A 14,231-nucleotide genomic window follows, 5' to 3' on the forward strand; every position below is an offset into this window, starting at 1 on the left:
ATATTAATTTTCATTAATAAACTAACAAGGAACGTTCGCGAACGATCCCATTTGGATAAAACTTTGTAGGTTTAAATAACAGCCAGAGATAGTAGCCAAACATATTTTTTTAGCTACGGAAACTCAAATTTAAAAGGATAAAATCAGCCTCCAAAGTCCGATTCCTTTTATCTCTTTTCTTATATCCCTTAACAGGCAACTCAAAAACGGTTATAGATGGAAGAAAATGTTGTTAACAAAAATTGAATGCTCTGTAACGCGTTAGAAGAAAATGGTCTTCAACGAAGAATTTAAAAAAATGCGTAAAAATGTTGCTGCGTCAGTCATTCTCATTTGAAAAAACGACTGTATAAAATAAAATCGATCGTTACATCCAAATCGGAGCCGGATCGTTCACGATTTTTTTAGCCTAACGATCCTCGTTACCTCAGTCGAGACAGAAATTTGAAAAACGGATTTACAAGTTTGCAAAATAGACGCGAATTACGAAAATTGTTCATTAAGCTAACGACTATTAACATGGTTTAACTTCATTTCATTAAGTTGGTTAAAATTGGGCCGGTTTCTTTGGCCGGATGCCTGCGTCACGTCGTCGCCATTATCCCGGGCCAATTTGCACACTCGCATCTCCCCATCGGTAAATACAATCGTGGGAAAATTATCCAGTTAATTTTTGTAATTGACGTCTCTGTGCAATTACCTTGAAAGGACTAGGTAATATCATTTGCAAAAAGATACCAAACCTGTTTAACTCATAGTATGGAATATGCGCAAGTACTACACGACTCTTCGAATAACTCTTCGCTTAAACTTCAAAATTAAAGAATGAAGAATAATGCGAAGGGGGAGTCGAGTAATTTCTATAGTTTATTTTATCAAATTAAGCGTTGCTAAATATTCGGAGATTTTTTTTATCTTTATTAACCCTTTCTCCAGGTGAAGGTTATAATAGCAATTTTATTTAATCTACGTACATGTAGCGTAGTTACCTATATATTAACCTCCGCGTGACCCTACTCTTTAACCTTTTGCTTTATGACATTTTCCACAAGTACCTACATAAGTAGTACGTAGGCACTTTAATATTGTCTGAAGTAAAACATTGAGATATTACACGCGATTTGTATCCAGCAATCTACGATCTCGTAATTTGGAGATAAAGTCGGCATTAAAATTAAACTTTGATAAAAGCAGAACCCGTTCAACCTTGCCACGCTCAATCCATAATCCTTATTTTGAGTATTTAGGTCGATATTTACGAGTACGAAGCAAGTACTTTAGTATGATGTATGTAAGAAAGAAAGGTCAAAATGAGTAAGTCTTTTAAAAACAATTGGTAAAATGACGAAGTTTTGTGAAAACTAGAAGTATAATCATTAAGGCAATCAATATTTTGTCATTTTTGAAGAGTACGAAGGAACGAATTAGCAGCTCCAGTAAGAAATAAAAGATCAACTTTGATAACATGGGATTGATTGACAGCACACTGAATTTTAAAGTCGTTTCTCTGTAAAGAATAGATTTAACTGGCGTTCTTCTACTGTAGTCTTCATACAAAATACCGACAGAATATTCCCATCTTTTTCTCTCCCACGAACTCACAGCCAATACATACTCGACACTACCGTGCCCAATGCCCTATACACTACCGTCGTATCTACTATCTTTCATCCTCGTCCTCATCACGTTCGTAATATCTTCATTCTCATATTCCATACGTTCCACTCAAAGCTCCAGTCTCTGTCAAACAATCTGCCATCCATATCGACTATCTTTCTCTCAATGATACTCTTCCCTATCCAGTAGCATATAACTCTCTTTTCTTCGTTCCACTAGTCGCTCTTTATATGCTCCATCTCTTTTTATTTCATACTAGACAGTCTCTTTTTTTCTCCAATTCACGTTCTCTGTTCCATTCAAACGCTAGTCGCTCCCTTTCTTTGTCGCTCTAACATACTACTTGTAAGACTATCCTCGTCTAATCGTCTCTCCTTGTTCAGTATATACATCGCTCCTCCTCCGACAGGCTTGCGTGCACAGTTTTTTCTCCGCTTTCGTCGTTCCCTCACAGTATCGTATATCGCTATCTTTATTTTTCTTCTTCTTCTTTCACATTGTATACCTATCCCTCTTTGGTTCCGCGGAACAACTCTGTTCCCCCTATCTCTGTCGTTCTTGACTCGCGTCACGCACATTTTTTTGCAGCCCCGGCGCTCTCCCGCTCCTTCTATCTTCTATCTTTATCTGCACCTTGACGCTTCCACGTACGTTTATCCTTCTCTCACTCTCCCGCTCCGAATATCTTCTATCTTTATCCGTCCTCTAATGCTTCTGTGTTTGTCCTTTTCTCGCTCTCCCGCTCCGAATATCTTCTATCTTCGTTTCTTGTTCGTTCTATACATATGTCTATCCTTGTCTCACTTTCTGCAATAAGTCTTCCCCTTTTTCTTACATGTTCCCTCTTCGTTCGACGAATCGATTCAGCGATGTTGGTGCTTGTTTAATGGATTCGTTCTCTGTCTGGGTTTGTCTTTGTCGGCTTCACGAGCCAGTGCACACGAGGATAGAGGAGAAACGGGTTCCGTTGGCGGTCTCTGTCGCACGCTCGCTGCCTGGCCCACCCACCGCAATAAGTTCCACCCGCCCACGTTACCTCTCACGCACTTCTGCCGCGCGATCATCCGTTGCGAATTGGAAAGCAGGCGCGTCGCTTATCTCGCTCCGGCATCTCCCTCCGCGCGCAGCGACGGCAGTGCAAGAGAGAAACGTTGCGTCTCTGCTCTCAAGTTTTCGTTTCTTTATGGTTGGGAGGAAGAAGCTGGCGGGCAAGTTTTCATTTTGCGGGAAAATTGGACGACGCGATGCAATCTACGACGAGCATAGATCGTTAAACGATGTGTAAACTATTAAGGGACGAGCGATAGTTTATCGTAATTAAACCGCGGAGTTTTACGTGTTCTGGATAATTTGAAGATAAAAATGTGCAACATACACGTAATGTGACATGTACAGAGTGTAATGTTTGTCATGATATTTGGTAAAACACAGTTCCGTCTAGGCCCGGTTTTTGAAATTGTATTTAGAAAAATATGAACTTGCATGAATATCCGCACTTTAATCGCGATGTTATAAATATAATATATCAATTTCTTTAAATTGCACAGCTCTGTTACGGCTAAATTGTTAATAATACAGATATCGGTAATGTAGATTGATTGAAAGGAACCGGAAATGAAATGCTGCGGCCAAGATGCATAATTACATCGTTATTAGCGTGAAATTTCACAATTTAAACGATTTTTCCGCGTTAAAACACAGCGTTGCGTTTGATATGTCATATTCACTTGCGTTCGCCAATTATTCACCGCGTAATTGATAGATCCGTTTATATTACAGGTTGGTCGACAAATTAATTACTAGACACCCATATGAGCGATGAGAAATGTCATTTTCAAATTCATTACGAGTGATTAATCCTCATACATTCCCGTATAATATTTCATCCTCTTGAAGTACTTTTGGGACTCAAGGAATTTCTAGAAAACGATCTTCTTCTCGATAACATTCCGTTATTGCTATTACGTATTTAATAACCAGCATATCGATATATATCGTCATCGTTTAAAACGTAGTTTATCGCATTATCACGTAACACAAACGAATCAACAGTTTCAAAGATGCAAATGACTAGACTGTGGATTCTTATGCAAATTCATATTTGTCAGAAAATATGTAGAATCGAAAAAGATAAACACGATAGAAAATTGTTTTACCATCCAAGTGTTATAAAAAGCACAAAAAAGTGTTATATACCTTTTCACATTATGCGCGTTCTACGTAATGTTGCACTTTGAAACTTCCTATAAAAACCCGTAGTCTACAAATGAACTTTCAAAGACGCCAAGTCTCTCCCCAATTTCAATCTCCGCCATTGGAAACGAAAAGGATTTCGGAGTTGCTATTCTTTAGGACGTTTTTCAATAAGAACGAGGATATATTTGCAAGAGAAACTCCTTTGCTGTCCTTGAACTCTCCGCTTAGTGTACTTCCTCGGTCGTTGTTTCCTCGTCTTCCACCGCCAGTCAAGCGAATCGTACTCATGGTCGGAAGCTTTATTGTGATCCGTTAGCGAACAAAGACTGCACTCATCGGCCGTCCGTGAACCTTGACGAACGATGACGTTGACGTTCGTCTAGCCACCATTCCAATTAAATTCAGACAAGCTTCTGTTTCGTATTCGAGACGAACAGCTCTGATACACACGATGTTCTTGTCTATTTTCCATTTCTTCGACAAATTTTTCACCAACGAGCGAACGAAGGGTTGAAGCAGACACAGTCTGTTTTTGTTTTGATCGTAGCTTGTATGAGCGAGAAGCGAGTTGTAGCTCGTATGATCAGGATGATTGTAGTTTTAGATCCTTCGTTTGTGTAAATTTAATGATAAGTTTCTGGAATAAATTTCTAGAAGAACCGAAAATAAAGAACAAACTAAAACTACAAGTTTCTACATCCTCAACCCTAATCACGGAACTGATCGATATCCATTGAAACAAAGGATACAATTCGTGTTTCGCGCTCGCATAATTCGGAAGCTGATTCAAGCTTGAATAATTTATAAATACGCAATAAAATGTTGAGAAAGTTGAACTTCGAAAAAGTTTAACAAACCTACGATCTTTCGAAAGTACGTTGCCACGCTGAATTATAAAGATCGATTAGAAGAACGTAAACCTAACCGTATAAAACCTAATACAAATCTAAATACAGGTGTGCATATATAATTCTCAAGCATAGTAAATTTTTAAGAGAAGCAAAGCTAAAGAAACAAAACCTGACAAACTAAAACACGCAATTTCACAATTTTATAAAGCCTGTGTCTGAACGTACACACTTTACAGATAGGCAACAAATTCCTCGCTATCTATGGCACGTTGAGATGTAATAAATATCTGCTTATTTATTTAAATCTATTCAATTAATAACTCAGAACCTACGTGGGGTTTAAATAAAGAAACAATTTCAGAAACGGCAAACTCCAGAATTTCACTGAAACTTACCATCCCGTGTGGCGTAACCAATCAGCAAACAACGAAGATTAATCAAACGAGACGAAAGACACGCTCTTCCACACGACAAATTTTTCTCTAAATCGAGCGTTTCTCCATGATCACGGTTTCTACACGATTTCACGAATGTTGGGTTGGCGAAATCATGGCGATCCGTTCGATAACGTGACGCTGCCCTAATGAGAGAGGCGCACGGTCGGATCGGATAAAGGGCATCGGGGTTCGTGGATCGTCCGTGGATCCCAGAGGCACGACCGCACGCCATAAAAGCGCTCTCTATATTTAGCCACGGTTCCCCATATGTTCCCCACCTACGTGGTCGGCACCGCGAACCACGCTCGCACGTGTTTTACGACTCTGCACGCCGGTGATCCCGAGCACCCGCCACGATTCGCGTTCCTCGCCCGGTTCCAACCCTCTGCGACCCTTTTGCCACTCGAGCACTATCGCTCCATTTCCTCTCAAAGCGATACCATGTTAATTCGTTGTTTACCATGCTGATGATTCTCCGTTTTTCAATCGGTCAGTTGTTTTCCTTTAATATCGATAGTTTGCGGCACCGATATAGTACGTCCACTTTTAGCGTTTTCGAGGAAAACAATTTTAAAAATTCGGTGATACTTCGTAGTTGAATAAATACTGTTTGCGTCTGATATTTATTTTTAGAGATGTGCATTGAACCTTTTAAGGAACACAAGATGACAAAGATGGATCATGGTTCTTGAAGATATCTATAAATATACTTGTTATTTTTGACAAATTTGTAAAGTAGATATAAACGTGACTTTTACAAAGCATAAGCAAACGGTCGAGAACTATTCGCTGCATGTAGAAGCTTAAATTTCACTGAAAGTGGGCGTACAATATTTGTGCAGGAAGCACACTAACGTTTTGAAGACTTTTTTTTAGAAAGAAGGAATTTTTGTTTGAACCACATCTTTGTTACATGTACGAGCGAAAAGTGAATCTGTCAAGCCTATTTCATCATTTTTATTATTTCATTATTGTAGCAAAATCCTTCATAGTTTATTCGACTTTTAATTCTCTTGGACAGTGTATTTTATACGCTAAACGCAAATTCAGCTAAAGAAGAAGAGAATGTTATCTGACATTTCCTATATGTACAATCCCTTATGTGCTAATGTAAAAATAATGAACTCTAATGCCAATTTTGGTTCCACAAGCATCCGTCAAAAGATTCATCCGAGAACGCAATCGCGCGAAAAATTTGCAAAGTAAAGCGTCATCCTTCGTCGTGTCTCGGATCTTTCGGATCGCGTGCAAATGCGTGCAGCTGAAACCATAAATTCGCATGGCCGATGGCGCGCTGCAAAATAAGCAAAGACAGGACGAAGCTTCGGCCGTCATTAATCGCTCTCGATCGAAAGCTCAAGGAGCAGCGGTTGGCGCGGCGTGAATAATCGCGTTAACGACTCGACACGTTGATTGACACGGTCCATTAATCGCGACGGAGCAAACATTATACCGTTGCAACGATTTATTAATTCAACGATCAATCGATCGTCAAATGGACACGCGGCCTGTTTAATAAAGATCGATCTTTTAAGCGGCGCGAATCCTCGTTGCGATTCGAACTTTCGTCATTTATCGTTCCGCCCAAACGTTTCAATCTTGTCTCTCTTTTGGTTCTTTTGCTTCGTTCGTTTTATTTATTCTGCTACATGCTTCGCGTCGTGCACGATCGAACGATTTAATGGTAAAGCAGATGGATATCGAGATCGAGATAGAAATCGAAATTTGTATTACGCATATATGCCAACGTCGAGAAATATTCACACACTTGCATCTCTTCGACAGAATGGAATTTAGTTACAAATTTTAAGGACAGGCAGATTTGCGATTATACAGGCTGAATGAGAATGTTGATCGAAAAGTTCATAAGCATATAGCCTTGTTTTCCACTAACAGATTGTTCTGTGTTGCAACTGTTGTTTACCTACCTCCGGACAAATTGCTCCAAGTGATCAGGTGCAGTTTTGATAAAAGCGTGAATGCATCGCGTCATAAATTGTTCAACTTGCTCGAACAATTTACACGGATTTGTCAGCAACTTTGACCGTAGCGTTAACGAAGAATTTCAACGCTGTCGACTGACGTTTTATAAACAAGAGACTCTAAACGCCCTCATAACTAATAATCGAATGGTTTTAGGTTCGGAGGACGAACTGGTGAGGAAACAAGGCCAATAGGATCTTTCCATTTGCCATCGTTTGAAACGGTTGATCTAAGTGACGTCCAACAGCACAAAATAGACTGCACCTCAAAAACAAGGTCATATCGGACATATGTTTATAGGTATGAACTTTGCTTCTTATTTTAGTGTGCTGAATCAGCCGTACTTTACACATGTTCTGACTCACCCTGTATAATAAGTACCTCCTTATATGTATGTGATAATTAGTGCTGTTATATGTGCAGTAAGTTTCAAAAATAAATTTCACGTTACAATATTCTGCTATACATACGGTGGCTCGCGAAACTATTCGAACATTGCTATTAGAAACTTTCTATCTGTATAATACACGGATCGTTTTGAAATCTCATTAGCTCCATTACGAGACACGGCTATCATTTTATCGATGATAAAATCCGAGACGAATGTGAAAATATAGGAGTTACAAGATATTTATTGGAACATACACATCGCAACAATAAGCAAAGTATTTGATCACCCGTTATATTAATAAGCCACGATACTTAATGAGACTATCTTGAGCATTAATTGTATGTTTAAGACTACTGTTCATGTTGTATACTAATTTTTCCATTAAGATTACGCTTGCAATAAATAGCTTGTCATTGGACTTGTAGCGGAACATGAGTCGACGGAAGATCCAAATCGGGAGAAACTCGTATTGTTGGAATGGCAACGTTGTTTTGGTTTGCTAGGTTCAAAGATAAACAAACTCCGGACAAAATATTATCGCCGTTGTTTGTAATCGTCAACCGAAGTTGCGTTTGAACTTTTTAAAATACCATCGGTCGATACAAATAGACGAACGTGATCTCTGGGACAGTCATTGTAGCGTATGTTTATAGCGAGTCAGACATTCGAATAGCAAAGTAGCGCAGTTGAACAGTAGCATTGAGCCATACGCTATCTCTGTTCTTGTACTTAAAGTGATTTTAATATACACTGACTAATACAATTTTATCACTCGTCTCTTTAATAAACCAACGCATATAATAATATACACTTGAGACTGTTCAATTTTTCGAATTACAAGTCACACGAAGAAGATTCTCCTTCTAGCGACATGAAGATCATCAAAGTTATTTTGAAACTATAAGTGATATTGTAACGATCGGTTGATTGCAAATGGCAGCGGATATAGAGAAATGAATGAAACGGAGAATAGACGTTTTATGGGGAATTTTCAGTCGTTATCGAGTGATCGATAAAATTAACGACATTGAGGAGTCGCGTGCGACGACGCCGTGACGCCGCGCGCCGAGACGGTGCTGTATCGAGAAGCCACTTTCGCTATTGTTGCCGTGGAAACGTCGCGTACACGAGTCCCTGATATGTGATCCTGACTTCTTTTTAATCACTTGATCACATTTCTAGTCACAGCATTCGAATCGATACTTTTTTAATTCACAAAGTGTTCAGAAGTTTCAATTTGATTTTGTTTTCTAGTTTCTGACTTCTCATTTTCCATTTACTTATCTTCCAGTGTGAAAAATTATCAGCAAACTTCGATTTGTTGGTAAATGTGGCAATTACACGTGATTGCTTTAAAATTCGTCGTTGAATGTAAATTGACAATAGAATGATTCATTTTTTAGGAAGTAGCGACGTTTCTAGTTTAAATATGAAGGGAGAATTTTTATAATTTCGATTAATCTTAACCGATGACTTAATAATAAATGTATTTGTTAAGACGTTTAGCTTTATTTTAAACATTTAGTATTATTTTAAACATATGCGAAGATTTTTACCATATATCTAAAATTTTTCATCGACTTTCATCGATTCATTCGAAAAATTCGAAATCATTCGTTGAACAACGTTAGGAACTTTGATTAAGGTAATTCAAATTTTGATATTGAAATTTTATTTTATTTCCTGTTTGCAGTTTCAATAAGTTTATATATCTTAAGTTTATGGTTAAGACTGATAGAAATAATTCATAGAAACCTAATTAGGTTAGTGTACATTACATAGAACTGTACAATCCTCTGAAATAAAAAGGAGCGTTAACAAGCGTCCGTTAAATCGGCTTAATTAAAGTCGGAATTACTTAACATTTAATAAATATCAAACGATAGAAGGTGAAGCAGCAATCACGCGACGTGAAACATGTGAAAAGCGGGATGTAAGCAGAGATAAAAGCGATATACGTCACGTTTCTCTAGGTTATGATTAAAAATAACATCCGGATGCGTCGTTTGCCGGAACAATGGCAAAGATGATAATATCGTTAACGATAATAACGCGGGAACACGCGAACAAAATGAACATCGTGTCCAATTCGGACTTTATCTTGTATTTAAAACTAATATTTTTTTCTGTCAACTACAATTCGAACGATTTTATGATTCACTGTATACTTTATTAATGTAGTAACACATATTTTTAATAGCAATTGAATTAATAAAGGAATCAAGATGGGAATGATGTATATTATGAATCGTTAAAATAATCGTCTGTAGAACATTTCAATATTTGTATAATTATCCAACTTGCAGTTGTAAATTTTTTAAACAGACATTAATATTTATATAAGTTCTTCAATTCTTATTCTAAATCAAAATTCTGTGTCGCGAAATAATAATTTTCTAAACAGTCCAAATTCTACATGTTTCTTGATACTTCCGATATTTTTCCTCGATTTTTTAATTCTGCAATTTTTATATCAGAAATCAATGAAACTGTATATAAAACTAACATTATAGCTGAAAACTTCATCGATATTCCTAATTCTAAATTTCCATTAAAAAAGCATCAATGAAACTATCCAAGTTATTAAAAGAAAAAAATAAAGTACAAATGTGTGAACTCGACAAATTTTCTACCGAAGAAAGTTCAAAATTTGATTTATCAATCATATGGTTATCAGTTATCACGCATGATAATTTTAGATACTGTTACGATAGACGCGATAATCGCAAACGTAGAAATCGGCAAAATGTTAACGCGTTACGTTTAATTTCTGAACCAGTCGTAATTACACGCAGTAACCGGTATACCAGTTTCGTCGCGGTTATTTTCTCCACGCGTTTCTGCAATTGTTGTCCCTGACGGACGTTTCTCTGCATCGTGGAACTGGGTCAAAAACGTAATTCGCGATCTCTTATGCAAAGGTGAACGACATTTCCAATGTAACCGACTTATTGCGACATTCAAATCCTCTTTTGTGATAAATAGCCACAATTTCTCCAACGATTTAATCTTTTACGATCAAGAATTTATTTGCCTAAAAGAGGGAAAATTGCAATCGATTGCCAGACTGCGGATTTTTGAGTTTATGACAAATCTTAAGGCGCCAAGGTTTACGGAATGAACGCGTTACGATCAATATAGAAAATATCCAAAGTAAAGTGGTCGTTATAATATTTACCAGAAGAAACAACGTTGGTTACGTTTCTTTCTAATATTTACAATCAAATATCATCCTGGTTACTTTGAAAAACTTGGTATGCGAAATTATCACTAAATTCTGTTGTAAATGTTTTTGGTAATTTTGATACAACTCCAAATCCTTGCAAAGTCTTACAGCTTTCCGTATAATTATTTTCAAATTTATTTTAGATCGTAATGACTGCATATGTCGTTAATTTGCATCATATTTACGTTCATGTGCGTATTTCTTAAAGATACGAATTTGCATAAACATGCACAGTCTTTCGATTACAGCTTTTCGAATTGAAAAATATAAAACAATATCTGCTTTCGTTTGTTCTTTCTGTTCTTCCGTTTGGTTGGGATAAAACACTTGATACGCTCAATTTAGACCTCAAAAGAGGGAAAATTAGATTATTTTGAAAAGCATCGTAGAAACAAATGTTCAGCCGTTTCTCGTCTAAATTACACCGCATAATACAGAATTATCCACTCGCCGATCGAACGATGTGTGACTTATCGCTCGTTCCTAGGAAATACACACGCTAATACGTAAGTGAATAAGCGTAGACTACCAGCGAGTAGCGTAATATCTCGCGGTTCTCATCGTTGATTTTAGAGGAAATTGGTAGGAAAGTTTGTTTCGAGTTGAGCCGTGGCGTCGCGTTGGTTATTTAGTAGATAGGAATGCACGGGCCACGACTTTGAAACCACGGTTCGATATCGATTAAATGCCACGCCGAAAGGTTAGACCGACCTCCATCTTGAAACTCTGGATGCGGCTTAACTTTTAATATCAAGGTCAAGATTCGATGACTATTTGCATGAAAAATTCACGACTTAGTATAGATTCGACATTTTTAGTTGCAAATTGATTCCAAGAACGTTGGAGATTTTAACGTTAAAGTCGATGATCTAACGCAATTTCTAGAAACATACAAATCTTACTTCGATTTACTTAACGAAAACTATGTTTTCGAAGTAATTAAATCGCGATTAACTTTAATGCAACTTGTTCTTTGTTTAGAGAACAAGTAAAAATAGTGATATTTTGAAAAAGTTAGTGTAATCTATATGCGGATTGAAGTTCTGGATGCTTTACAAGTAAAAACGTGTCAGCCGGTTTCTAGAGAGAAATATTGATTAAATCCAGGCGAAAGAACGTAGAAGAAATAAAGAGAATATGAGGACAAAAGAGGAGAAATATAGACACGTAATAATACTTGAACTTTTGAATACACCACCGAAGCATTCGATTCGATAAAAGTTTTTTCTACCAACTTGTATCGCGACGCGAACTTTCAATCCACTCGATCTCACCTTCAACAACTTAAACCTGCTGCGGTGTTTGAATCTTTTATGTTTCAATTTCGCTTTAGTTTCAAGGACTTCTCAGGTTTTAAAGCGACCATCAACAATTGAAACGAAAAATCGCGTGTATTAATAACGATAATAAAATTTGAAACCAATCTGAGATATATAGAAATTGCAACATATTTATTGCAAACGTATATTTAATAAAAAGAAATTGGTATACAAGATACAACGATTGATTATATTAAGATCTATCATTATATTGGATAATTAACTAGTGAAATAGTTTACTGATCTATCCAGAACACAGGTATACTTGTACTCTTGTAATTTCTATATATTACATTTCCAGAGTTACTTCAAACTTTACCAATGTCTTATTAGCAAACCAAATCTTCTTATCAAACCTTATCATAGTACTCGCGTCTCGTAGCAGCGCCAATGAAATTTTAATTCTACTCGGTGCATTCATAAAAAGTATCCGCAAGTGTTCGAATACCTTCATTAACCTAAATCCGAGGAAAGTAGCAGGGTTAAAATACCTGGTATTACCCACGTTCCAACGAAACCAAAGGGAAACCTCGAAAAGAGGAGAAAAAATTCATTTAATTCCATTTTCATCCACGTCGGCTCTCGAAGCGCCCCAAGCACCCTCCACCCTTCGAAAGATTGAACGAGGCAGCGCCCGAGGCGTCGACCGCTGACCCACATACCGAACCAGCCTCAAAAACATCAACATTCATCCCCGTTTGCATCACTTTCCTCCAATCCACTCGCCGATTCACGCGATTGTAATTTGACAAAAATCCACATCTGCCCCCCACCACCATCGAATCCACGTTGTACCCCCGTTCGAAAGCATAGCAACGCGCATCCCCGAACGATCATCGTTACAGTCTGTCGAACCCCATGCGCCAAACCCCGTGCGCGGGTGTGTGTCTCGGCTCGCAGGTGGTTCATCCTGTTCATGGTGTATCTGCAGCGTTTCTCACCTTGGCGACGACCCCCTTAGTCCGTTTGGTGCGCTATCGATCACACGCTCCACCCACGAAAACCCCTGCAAGCGGCGTGGAGAGCGGCGTCGTGCCGCGTACAGCCTCCAAGTCTCTGCTCCTCTGCTTGCGATAGGTCGCGGTCTCGGTCGTCACGTGACGCACAGGGTGCACCGACTGACACGGTTCCTTTCACAGTGTCCTCGACGTCGCTATCGTTCACAACCGGCCGTAACTACCGACGATCCTCGGGTTCAGTGTTATCGGACGACCGTTGCTCCAGGAGAACTTTTGCAAGACAGAGACAGACAGACAGACAGAGAGCAAAAGGAAAAACCGAAATACACGAATGATACGCGTTTGGCTCGCGACCGGGGAAAAGTCTGACGCGGTCTCGCCCGGTGTGCACGGAAAGCGTGTATCGGAAGGAAAGGAGGGCGCACGCAAGCGCAACCGGCCGTCGTCCTAACCTCCACTCGATAAAACGTCCTCGGTTCTGTCGGTTTCTCGTTACGTCAGCGTACGTGTTGCGTCAGCGGGGACGCGTGCGCGCACGTGGTGGCTCATCATGGGCATAACCATCGGGTACGCTGGTTTTGCGTGCACGCACAAAGCTGTTTGCTAGTATTTCGAATAGAAGAGGGATGGAAGATGGTGTGTTGGGGATGAGGGCGGAGAAGGAAGGGGGTGGTCGACGGTGGTGCCGGGAATCTGTGGTGCGTTCGGCCGGTCTATGGGAGATGGAGCGGTCGCGCTGCGTGCACCTCTCTCGCGGGGGTGGAAGGGGCTGTTCGTACGTTCTGCTTTCGTTTTCGTTCGGAATTTTCGCGAGCTGTGGTTGTGTTCGCTTCGACGTTTCCCTTCGACCAACTTTCTCTGCTTCCCTTTCTCTTTGTTCCAAGGAACAGCGAGAACAACGGTGAATTTAGGCAATTTGGTAGTTTGTTGGTCGCTGACGAGTCAAGATGATCGTTGCGTTTGGAATTGTCCACATTGGATTTTGTGATTGGTTACGGTGGTCCGACTTTGTGAATCGAGTTTGGCGGTTTGATAATGGCGTGAGTGAACTGCTGTTTGGCAATCTGGCAGGATCGAAGGGTGGAATGGGGTTAGTGGAAGGGTGCCAGAGACGTGGCAACGATTTTACGAGAGGATCATTCGTCATGCGATAAAAATTGTGTTCTAATCTTATCTTAAGATAAAAAAGTGCCTTCGTATCTTATTTTGTTAGTTCTTTCTTTCTTATATTTGTGGATAGTCGTTCGAGAAT

General features: G+C 39.0%; 1 protein-coding gene across 3 annotated transcripts in view; it reads right to left on the reverse strand.

Annotated features, from left to right (window-relative positions):
• Positions 1–14,231, reverse strand: part of LOC139985350 (ras-related protein Rab-37) — a 173,603-nt gene that overhangs the window by 136,519 nt on the left and 22,853 nt on the right. The window contains exon 1 of one of the 3 annotated variants that reach the window (XM_071999728.1): positions 12,962–13,376. The exons of the other annotated variants lie outside the window; for them this stretch is intronic. The gene's annotated coding sequence lies outside the window, so the exon portion shown is untranslated. Of the gene's footprint in view, positions 1–12,961; positions 13,377–14,231 lie in introns of those variants that run through there. 3 annotated transcript variants of the gene reach the window in all.

Source organism: Bombus fervidus, chromosome 3 (genome assembly GCF_041682495.2).
Source record: "Bombus fervidus isolate BK054 chromosome 3, iyBomFerv1, whole genome shotgun sequence".
In the NCBI taxonomy this organism is placed as follows: Eukaryota; Metazoa; Arthropoda; class Insecta; order Hymenoptera; family Apidae; genus Bombus; species Bombus fervidus.